Here is a 12,234-nt window from a genome sequence, read left to right on the forward strand (position 1 = left end):
TGACAACGCTCTATGTTGAGTTTTAGTGCATTTTAAAGGAGCTTAACGATGACGTAAAATATTTTTTTTTCTCCGTCCCCTCTCTCTCTCTCAATTGTGTTCCATTGCCGAAAGCGTCTAATGAATCAAGTGACTTAAACGGGCCACAGTGTTCATGGCGTTTACAGTTCTACAGACGTGTGACTGGTCAGAGGTACTGCAGTTTAATACACAGAACATATTCATACAACCTTGTCGGGTAACCCCATTACAGTTTAAAACAATTTATTGGTACTGGACTATTTTCTCTTGAATGTTATGCAAGCAATAAAAAAATTATCTCAACCAATGGCTTGAGTTTAGGGCAGGACTATCTGTTTGTCTGACCAATGGAGACAGGACCAACTTGGAGAAGAGAGTAAGGAATGGGATCAGGAAAGGACCACGAGCTGGGACTCGAACTCGGGTCACCCGGATCGCTTTGTGTCAGAGCAATGCCCACAAGACTATGGCTAAAATTTTTTTTAAGTATCAATAAATAAATGAAAATCCAAGGTCTACATATAAAATAAATACAATGACAGTAGTAAAAAAAAAAAAAAAAAAAAAAAATCCAAGGTCTACATATTATTAATAACAATAAAAAAAATCCAAGGTCTAAAATAAAATAAAATAAATCCAAGTTCTACATATCAATAAAAATAAATAACAAAAAAAAGTTGAGATGTATATATATATATAATTCGGGGTCTACAAATCAATACAAATAAAATATAAAATAAAACAATTATCTTCATTTTATCAGTGCATGCCTTCTCTGAATCATTGCTAGCAGTACGCTCTGCTTTTTGAGCAACAGGAACACTTTTTTTTCCAATTCCGATTACTGCCACAAGTGGCTCAAAAATGACACACTTCACCTTTAAATGATCAGTTGACACAATGATATAATTAGTGAAAATTTATGTCATAGTCTTCTATCTTTCACCCAGCCTGTGTTCACCAGAGGTATTGTTCGCATGATACTAGCTTTCGCTAAACCCAGCCTGAGGCTGTCATTATACATGTAAAATCATTCCTTTTGGACAAATTCGCATTTATCCGTACGGCTGTAATCACATTTAAACAATTGGACATGCTGAGATTCTTCTTTCAAACGACATAAAGCTCTTGTTTGGCTTTAACAACAGTCTTATCACATGCCCTGGAAACACGATTTGACAAACAGCAGCGGTCGTGTGGTGACCCATCTTACAGCATTTATAGTTCTATCTGAAAACTGCTTTTTCTAATGTGCGTAATCGTAGCTTTAAATGAGGCATACTTTTTACTCCAAGACAAGGTGACAGCATTCGATGATGGCACACAATGGCAGCTAATGACTCCTTTGTTCCAGTAAATTGCGGGAATACTCATTACAGCTATTTTAAATGCGCCCAGACTTAGAGTTTAAATTGGGCAGTACTTAACCTACTTAAACATAATAAAACGTCCCAGCTGCTGTGGTCCTTGGCAAACTTGGGCAAAGATGCACAACTTTGATCTCAGAAGTCAATTAAACACTCACTAGGATTTTAAAACCATGAGAAAGAGCAGAATCATTCTGCAGGATTCATATGCATTGTTTAAAAAAGAAGAAAAAAAGGTGAAAAGTGTCATTCTGCAAAATATATATATATATATATATATATATATATATATATATATATATATATATATATATATATATATATATGTTTCGTGGAGGTGGTGGTGGTTACACAACCAGAAGTTCCTCCATTTAGAAAAAGTTGTTTAAAATAACTTTACTGAAACAACACACTCTTTGCACAGAAGAATGTGAGTGCTTTAACAAAAATACAAGCTTTACTTTCAATAAACAATGGTGTCAGATGCCCGGAAGGAGCCTGACATGAAGCACTGTTTAACTCCACTGGAAATATGTCAGAAGCACATCACCAGAACTTTTGCTTTCTTACAGATTAGTCCCACCAAAAAAAAGACTGATTTAGAGAACTATACAGTTTGAATATTACTTTTAATAATACATTTTATAATAAATCATTTTTAAGAAGTCCAAAGATTTAATGCAAATGGTTTAACAAAAATACACACTTTTAAACGTCAAGGTCAACATGTCTCTTAGACTTATGTTGTAAATGTATTGAAGTAAACATGATTTGTTTTGTTTTTACAAACTTAGGGACAAGTCAAAATGTATATTATTATTATTATTATTATTAAGTAATTTTTGGTAATTGACAGCATAGTACAGAATATTCCTTTAATGTTTTATAGTAAACACAGCTTGCAAATAATTTATGAACAGAGCCACTGCACAATATTAATCAAACAACAATACTGAAGAAAAATTACAAAGTATTTTGCTTAATTATATATAAATAATAATTAAAGGAACTGATTTCAATTCAAATATAATTATCAAATATTGACTTAAAATAGGTAGAATTGGGCAGAAATTAAAATATTAAAGGCTAAGGGCCTTTATTAGAAAATACTTTTTTTATAGATTTTTGAATTGCTTTAAAGAGGACCTATTATGCCACTTTTTACAAGATGTAATATGAGTCGCAGGGTTCCCCAGAATGTGTCTGTGAAGTTTCGGCTCAAAATATCTCACAGAAAATGTATCATACCATTTGTGTGTGGATTGAAAAACTGTTTTTGTGCATGTATCTTTAAATGCAAATAAGCTGCGGAGTCTTTACAGCGCATGCCTCGGAAACTTTGACAAAAACTAAAACATCAGCTTCGTTTTGATTATCATCTCTATTGCGATCACACCGCATGACATTGCAGTTCTTCATCACCATGAAAGTTTATAATCTGCATGCGTTTTAAAGCCATATCATTTAAACTTCTGATATGGTTTTCTGAGCGCACACATCCAAAGCTCACGGACAACGTGCGTCCCGTGAGTATTAAACTAAGTTCTCTTTCACGTCTTATTGCGCTTAAACTGTCAGATACACTCAAGGTTATGTCAAAAACACAAAGTTCACATAAACACAGTCAGTTATGTCCGTGAACGTAAACAGCAAATGAATCGCATATACATTAGATATGTGTATTAAACTGAAAGCAGTGTAATATACAGTACCTACTGTTATATATGATGCTAATATGAATCAAACAACAAAAGAAAAACATAAAATCACTCACTGCTCTTGATTTAATAACTTTAGTAGCTTTAATAAGAATACATTTAATAATTGAATGCTGCTGTTAAATGCCCTTCACATTCACTTCATATAATCTAGTTTTAGGAAGCAAGACACTACAAAACAAATGTGTTTGAGAAGTGTCGGCACAAACGGATGTGTAACTGTAATACGAACAGGAAGCTGACCATCAGATGAGAGGAAGTAAAGGGGAGAGGGGAGGATGACATCACCAAGCTCTCAAAACACACACACAGTTGCAAATGTTGCTGTTGTTGTAAAGTGACTAAGGTGTTCATTTTCCCTTCTCCCCCTTTGAAACGTGCCAGATGCCAGGCGAAGTACCAAGATGCCACAGGCATTCACAAACACACACGCTGACGGTGAGAGTGGGTAGGTGGGTGAGGATGAGGAGCTCCCGCGGGGCAAGTCTGAGAGAGGAGGGAGGGAGACGGGGATGACAGTGGAAGAGACTGAATATGACTGTGTAATACTCGCCGTGGGCCTCAGAGGCTGAGTCCTTATAACTGCCTGTAAAAGATGCAAATGTGGTGAAATTATCAGCTGTAGGGCCGCGGGCTGTTTTCCAGCGGCCCTCTCTCGGCCCCCCCGGCCCCCGCGCTGGAGGAAGTATTAGAGCGAGGAGCAGAAAGAGGCAAAGTTCAGTTAGCTTGGGGCAAGCCCCTAACCAAACTCCTCCAATCGGGGACATATGAAGACTCCTTTTACTTGAAAGACCTCTTACGGCCCTCCACCGCACAAACCAAACACAAGCAAATAGAAAATAGTGACAGAATGAGACGCGAAGAGTGGAGGAGAGAGCAGGTGCCAAGGAGAAGCAACTGGAAATGAACCTTCAGGCAGGTTACAGGGTCTCACAATGGAATAAAAATACAGATATAAGGCCCTATAACTATAAAGATAACCATAGCGATAACTATATTATCCGTTTGCATGCTTTGCAAAAAAAACGTTTCAAAGATGTAAATGAAACGAAGATTTCTGGAGTAGGGTTTACAAGAAAATACTATTTCAGTCTAACATTTCACGTTTAATTCAATGTGTTATTCTTGCAGTTTCTTTGTTTACTAGGAAAGTTTGCAAGCAATTTCTGAGTGAAAATTGTTTCAAAGTTAATCCTGTAAAGTCGATGTCCCCACTACGTATTACAGAACGGCATGCAATTCATTATTGACTATGTGCAAGTTTGCTTCTACACTGGTGCTGTGAACTTCATATACTTATGAAATGCATGTTCCTGGTGCCAAAAAGAAAGTTTTTCTTAACCCATTGTAGTCTTGTCTTCCACTTTTTCTCACTGAATATCTTGTTTCATCTAAAACTTGAAAAGCTGGTGCTCAACCAACTAAAGAGGATTTTCGACTCTTAAAAAAAGAGTCAACTATAGAAAAATTTCAACTCTAGAAAAAAAGTGTAACACAACTTAACTTAAAACATTTGTCTGTAGAGTGAGTGTTGAAGTAAATCGGGTTGCAAACAGGTTTCATGTTGACTTTAAACTCGGGCTGACATGCAGCATTGCAGCTTGCTATCCATCCGTTTTATAATATTAGTTTTATTGTTTTGAATAGAACTGTATTGTCATTGAATGAAATGACTCTTTCTGTGACAATACGTCTACACCTCTACATACGTGCATTCACAAGAAGGGTTCAGAATGGATCATTACGTAAGCACAGGTACATCACAGATGTGGTCGTCACACAAAGAGCCTCTTTCTCCTTAAAGTATAGACTAAGGAAATGAGAGTCCACATCCAGGGCTGTAAACACGAGCTAATCTTTTCCTCAAAGAGGGGGGAGGAAGTTTGTGATTGGAGATGAACTCCATTATGTGAAGATATGCTCTCTGAAGGTGATTGGTTGAACTGAGGGAGGAATCGCGACGTAGAAAGACGCTTGGCGTTTATTGCGGGTTGAGTCTCGGGGTCTCAGAGGGGTAACAAGCGTTGAGTGCAGGGGTGGTCTATTTCTGTGTCGCCCCTGATGCCTGATTAAAATATTATCAACAGCAAGGGGGCGCAATCAGACGATAGGAGTGACAAATGATCTTAAAATGATGTTCTTAAAAAAAAGAGAGCAGTTTTATGGTCTGTTTGTAAGCAATAATAACAGTATGTTTTCCCAATAGCTTCAGTGCTGTCTACAAAGGTTGCTGCCTTCTAGACTAGAGCATCATCTTAACCAAAGTGGAATTACTGTATGACTGATTTGGATTTGGCAGCAGCTCCACAAAACACACAAATTAGCCAAAAAAAAAAGTCACAGTTAATTCCAATAAAGTTTAAAATTTGACATTTGCTAAGCTATGCATTAAAAAACAAAAATAATAAAATAGATCGAACAAAATGTATTTAAAAATATAATTTTTGACAGCTAATGACAGCATTTTTAACATTTATTGAAATAATAAGTTTACAATTCATGTTAAACAAAATATCAATGCATTTTTAAACAATCATTTACAACCTATGTTTTATTTATGTACTATATAACAACTGCAATGAACATAAAAATACATAGGACACACATTTTTTTATTGGTTCAATTAGACTAATAAAAATAATTGAATTCAGTGCGTTTTGTTAGGATCAGTATCAGGTGAAACACATGTAAACTAAATATTATGAGTATCTCTTTTTATAGATTTCCAATTTACAAGTATATAATAAAAAAATAAAAATAAATGTTTAAAAGAAATGGCAACTCAAAAATACTGGTTGCTTCACAATAAGTTACCTATTGAAATGTCTTTAAACAAATTGTTGTATAATTAACTGTATAAATTGCCTTACATCCTGCAATAAAGCATCCTTACTACAAGACAAAGGTGAAGAGCAGAGAGATGTGCTCCCTGAATGCAGAGAGATGTGATGCATGGCAAACTGTTGCATAAAGAAAGTACACAGCACCAAACACATCTAGCCGGAGGAGGATTGTGTCTGTGGCCACCCTGCGTGTGCGATAGGGACTTAAACGTTTCACCTTTAACTAATTGTGTTTTTTAAGCTCGGGTTCCTGTAATTCTGCAGGACGGGGTGATCCTGTGAGGAAACATATGGTGTGGGACTCCGAAAGCTCTTAGCTGAGGCCCATCACACGGAGACGTCTCCGCAAACGGCGAATGTCACGAGCAGGCGGTGCACGAGCTCTCCACTCACCCATTAAAGCGGAGGAGAGGACAAGAGGAGAGAAATATCCAGGGCTGCGCCATTTTAGCTGTAAAGAAGTTACCGGTTCAAATAATGCCAGAGTCTCTCGCTCCCCCCGGTAAGATGCGTGTGATCTGCTGGGACCGAGTGATCTGAGATTGCTTTTCCCACCAATCTCTTTCAAATGTCAGAGTTTTTTTTTTTTTTTTTTACTTCTTTCTAGAGGAAGAAGGATGAGAGAAGGCATACAGCAATATACAAGAGCACGACACACAGGTGGGGAAGAACGGTAGAAATGGCCAGGACCTGAGTGGAAGCACCCTCTGGAGACAACAAGGGACAGGCTGTAAAAATCCCAGAGTCCCACACATGCACTTGCATGCAATATAACAGTAGTTGGGACAAAAGCCTCAGCATCATATTAGCATTGTGAGGGGGGGGGGGGGGGGGAATCTACTGGGGGGGAATCTACTGATTTGCATTAAGAAAAATCTGTAAAAAACAAAATGGAAACATGGACATGTTGTTGGAACAGAGACAGATAGTAACTCTTACTGACAACTGAATGCATGATTAAACTAGTCAAAATAATTGATTAGTTACACTATATTTTAAGGTGAAGTAGTTACATTGTAATTACTCAAAAAAGTTATATATTAATTTGCTTACTATAGAGTCACGTTTAGGGTTAGGGTTTGGTTAGTTACTTGCAATTATGTATAATTTACTATTATTACTCTAGTAGTAGTAACGTGTAACTATGTCACCTTCAACTAAAATGTTGCCAAATAATTAAATGCACTTCAGAAGTATGCAGTTCCTGCTAAACCAGCATCACCGACAAATTGCAAAAATAATTACCATTTTCAAACGGGTTTCCAGAACATTATTCATCAGATAATCCTGATCCGATAGCCAATATTTTGCTGGTCAAGAAGCTATAAAACAAAACAAAAACTGAGATTTCATATATCTGCAAAACAGTAGAATTCAAAATTCAATTCAATTAAGTATCAATTTAAAATTAAATTATACATCCGATATTCAATTTTAGTAAATATCTCGCTTGGGTTTTTTTATGCTGACTTTTTGATTATTGTCATATTTGCAAGATGAGCACACATGAAAAGTGCAACAATGGGAGGTTTTTTAAAACAACCCTGACTTTCCAAGTTGAGTGAGTGTCAAAAAAATAATTGACGAACTTTGAGATTGATCACAATTAAGTTAATTATGAATGTAATTTTGTATGCATTTTATACACTGTTGAAGAAAAGTACTTATAGCTGGACAACAGTAACAAAAACAGAACATAAAGCACATAAAGCATTGATTAAACACCGTATACACATGCTTTGCTCTTCACTTTATTTCGATAGCATAAAAAAACATTAATATCTTTATCAGTAAGTGAAAATTACAAAAATAAATATAAATTTGTTTAATGTATTTGCTTCATTATTATGACTTCTTGTAAGAAGGAACTTTCCAAGAGGGCTTGAAGGCAGCGATGGTTGCATTTGATGCAGAATTCAACTAAATCTCTCTCAGAGAGGGAGAGAGGGAGGAAGAAATCATGTAACTGCGGTTGGAGTAATCCAGTGTGTATACCACAGGGAGGAGCTGTGGTTCTGCCTCCATCAAACACACTGAATCAAGTCTCTCTCTCTCTCTCTCTCTCTCTCTCTCTCTCTCTGTGAGCTGAATGGAGTAACTCTTGGCTCTGTGCCTCTCTATGAGAAGTCAGAGTGCTTTTGAAAGGCTTTCTGAAGACTAAAAAGTCCTAAGTCTTTCCTGTTAGTGTGAACCGGAGAGACTAGCGACAAATAATAATCCATAAAGTAATCTTATTTGCAAAGGGTTACTTTGCATCTTAAAAGAAATTCCAATAATGAATACAATACATAGTTAATTGGATATGAAAATAATTCAGCCATTTTTTTTTTTGGTCCTTTAAAATGCAGTGCAAGGAGTAACTGACAATAAATGCACTTTATGTTTGTTTTCCATGTTCGTTTTGGTCTCTAAATCATTCAAAAATACTTCTGCGTATTGATCACAAGATCAACAAGTCAAATATTTTTGAATGAAAAGTTAACATCCTGCTTCAATGAAACGTTTCATTCATTTCCAGTGGATTTATTTTCCTTCGCTTTAAACATGTCATCATAATAAACCCGCTCGATCCCTTCCTGTTGTTTTAACCCCTGAAAGTATGCGAGTGTGTTTTGAGATGCATAAAGCAGTCAGACGGCACGCGGGGAGCTCTGCGAAGAACTCTCCGGCCACATGTTCACTATCCCGAGTCCCCCGATGAGAGAACTCGATCAGTAAGATGCCATTCCCAAAGAGTATCCGTCCTCCTCGGAGACGTGTCAAAGTCACTATTTCAAGCTCTCAACGCCTGATCCGAGCCGCAAGGTGGTTCCTATTTGTGCTCGTGTTCTGTTATTGTGGGGTTTCGGTGGCACATGTGCTTTAAACGAAGCCTGCTGAAATATGGCGAGGAGAAACACTCGCTGTTTTGCTGTTTATTCAGCCCAATGTGGTGCATTAAATAACTCAGGAGAAAGTTTTATTGCTCACGAGACTTCTCACATATCCGGTATCTCATTTAAGTATCAACTTTGTCTCAGAAGTTTCTCCTAAAATACCTAGAGAGACATTTTGGTAACACTTTACAATAAGGTCCCATTGGTTAATGTTAGTCAATGCAATTTTTTTTTACAGTTTTCATCTTTTTCAATGTTAGTTAATCAAAATACAAATGTTAGTTAATATTAGCTGATATAATAATATTGCCAGAGACAACTTTTAATTTTAAGATTAAAACAAATGTTTTAGAATACTTTTTCATTGTTAGTTCATGCTAACCAATGGAAGCTTATTGTAAAGTGTGTTATCGACATTTTAGACAAATGAGAAAATTGCTGACATGCTGTGCTTTAAAATTGATGATTTGCTCTTGGAAAAAAAATGATGAGAAATGTTTGATCTCTGACTTTTAGTATCTGTTTGAGATTTTTTCTGATACTCATTCTGCAGAAAGACAAACTGAGAAGCAAAAGACATAAGGAAAAGTTTCCACTCTCTGCATTGAATTGCATTGCCGTCTAGGATAAACAATTGAGATATTATACAAATCTCATTTGAGGTTTCTCTTTCTCGCGGGAACGTGCTACAAGTAGGGAGTTTAGAAAAGAGTGCACTAGCTAATTCTTCATCAAGCATCATATCTTTTTTTTTATGTAAAATTTCTTTCCAAATCAATTGACCCTGTTCTTTGGGTCAGTCCCGTTATGTTGAGATGTGTTCAGGGTTGTTGCATTATTTCTCTTGATTAATAGGGGCCCTTGGATGCAGCGCTCTGACCTCACATCAGTAAATGTGCTCCGAACACAAGCCGAGATGTCCGTACATCTGTGAGCATTGTGGAGATGGCATATTTACTGCCCCTGCCAGTGGGGTCAAGCCTCGGGCCTGTTAAACGTAGTGGAGGATGTAAAAAGCAATTATTCGTCAACGTGTGACCTTTAAAGCCGCCATCGCCGGCTCCTATCTGCTCTTCATTATCATAGGTGATGATCTCCTACTTGTTCTGTGAGTTCAGCATACGCCGTACGTCCCACTCAGAGAAACACCACATACAACAGCGAGCAGTTACTGGATAATATGGATGTATTTTTGGTCATTTGCAGCGCTTGGGTTCTCAAGGACAAAATCGACTTTTTTTTTAATTGTTAATTTATTTATATATGCGTAAGACAGACGTTTTTTTGGTCATTGGCCCTTTTTAAGATACCGTTTCAAATAAAACAAAAATAATATTAATGTATTATTTACTCACCTTCATGTCATTCCAAAACTGTATGACATTCTTTGTTCTGTGGGACACAAAAGCAGATATTTTGAAGATATTTTAGTCACACAGTGAAAGTCAGTGGGGTACAAAACCCCACAACATAAAAACACAATAGGTATGATATTTTTTGAAAACATATTATGTTATGTTGACTGAAAAAAAGAAATACACTTTAAAGGAGAAAGTTACATTTCTCAAATAACATACCTATATATAATTGCGTGAAGAAAAAAAATACCATTCTCAAAGAAGTTATCTCAAAATTTCTCACTGTCCGCCATTGGTCAGCCAAACAATTACAGTCCCAAATTCATGACACTGGATGAGCTGATGTTTTGAAATGCTCAATATAGTTTTTATACTTTTCAGGGAAATCATCCTATGAATGTCTTACTCATAGATTTCAATAACTGGAATTGAAGACGAATTTAAAATAAGACAAATCACAAAGTTAAACTTTTAAAAACGTCCCATAATAACCCCAAACTCCAAGCAAGCAGTACATTCAGTGTGTAAACCCAGCCCGATCGATCTCTATACCTCAAATGTTGTTTCTCGTGCCATTTATATGGCAAAAATAGTTTTTGCGTGCAAGATACGCAGTTTTCACGTGCATATGATACGCACTTTATGGCGTGTAATACGCACGCACTCCCCACCCTAATCCTATCCAAGGGTTTTCAGTGCGTAGCATGCACGCAAAATACAAAAAAAATGACACGAGAAATAACATTCGTGGTATAGATACGCACTTTCATGAGATCATGTTGGTAAACCTTATAATCGCCATTTACAGTATGTGTGTTTAGTTACTGTTCCAACTCAAACCAATTATAAGCAAGGTACCACTCAAAAATGCCACCACAACCAATCACAAAATGAAAATTTTAATTTGTGTCATGCAGCTATTGTGTTCATTATTATAATTTCTTAGCTACTAAAAACTATCCATTCTGTAAAGCCCCAGAAATAAAAACTACACAGGGCTCTCAAGAAATTAGAACGTTTTTTAATTTTTTTTATGTGGGTCGGGGGGTTTTGAGATTAAGAGAGGATAGCTGAGGATGTCAAGTTCTCCAGTCATCCTAATAAAAACACAGCAAATAAGATGTCGTCCTGTTTGTATTCATTATCAGTTCTTACATGCACACACTCTTGCATTAAACATTAGACAGCCTCTGATGTCTGCTTAACAGTTTAATCCCCCCCTTCTCCATTCAGCCTGTCATAATAAAACCAGCCGAGCACACAAAGTCAAATATAAGCACAGAGAGGAGGGTGTGCGTTCGTTCGTTCGTTCACCTCGTTCGTTCACCGTTCGGAGAGGAAACGTTGTGATCTCCCCTCTTCACCTCGCACTCACGCAGGGCCGATCGCACCGTACGCCTCAAGTGTGACACTTCAATTCAATCTTCCCAGTGTGCCGAGGCCAGCCTATCAGCTGGCTGCAGGACGAGTGTGGCGCGCATGCGGCGGGACGATAGCAGGCCCTTCAAAAGACCCCCTCCTCTGGAGCCCCTACAATGGAGCCCACTTCTGTCAACAAAGCACCGAACGAAGGAACCCACATATCTACTCTATGGAAAAGATTAACTGTAGTAAATCCCTTTAGCCTGCCCCCAACACCCCCTTCCTCGAAAACCCAGCCCTTCTTCCTCTTCTGCTTTTTTTTTTACATATAAATGTAAGTCATTTACTGGATGCTGATCCGCTGCGCTGAACTGGAAGGAGAGTGTTAAAGACGAGGAGTGGGTAAAATCAAAATGAGAATCTCGTTGACATCTCAGTTGTTTCTACAATGACAGTGATGAGAGCGAATATAGACTTTTGCTTTCTCATATAGAAAGAAGATCCATTGATCTCACATGTGTCTCATCTGGAGATCCAGGAAAGGTATCAGCAATATCTCAAAGTGCCCAGACTTGCACATTTTTGCTAAAATCTTAAGATAAGACAGGTGACAGAGGTCTCGAGAAACACTTCTCATCAAAAATTCCTACACACCTGCTGTGCTATTATTATTTGTCTTCAGAAATGTT

At 37.2% G+C, this 12,234-nt stretch overlaps 1 long non-coding RNA gene across 2 annotated transcripts in view; it reads right to left on the reverse strand.

Annotated features, from left to right (window-relative positions):
- The window catches only part of LOC306989329, a 33,608-nt gene that overhangs the window by 16,604 nt on the left and 4,770 nt on the right, over window positions 1–12,234 (reverse strand). The window contains exons 2-3 of one of the 2 annotated variants that reach the window (XR_013795620.1): window positions 10,181–10,217; window positions 7,193–7,271 (exon numbers count right to left, since the gene is read on the reverse strand). This is a non-coding gene — a long non-coding RNA (uncharacterized lncRNA). Of the gene's footprint in view, window positions 1–7,192; window positions 7,272–10,180; window positions 10,218–12,234 lie in introns of those variants that run through there. The other variant, XR_013795619.1, reaches the window with a different exon arrangement.

This window comes from Phoxinus phoxinus (genome assembly GCF_949152265.1).
Source record: "Phoxinus phoxinus genome assembly, chromosome: 21".
In the NCBI taxonomy this organism is placed as follows: domain Eukaryota; kingdom Metazoa; phylum Chordata; class Actinopteri; order Cypriniformes; family Leuciscidae; genus Phoxinus; species Phoxinus phoxinus.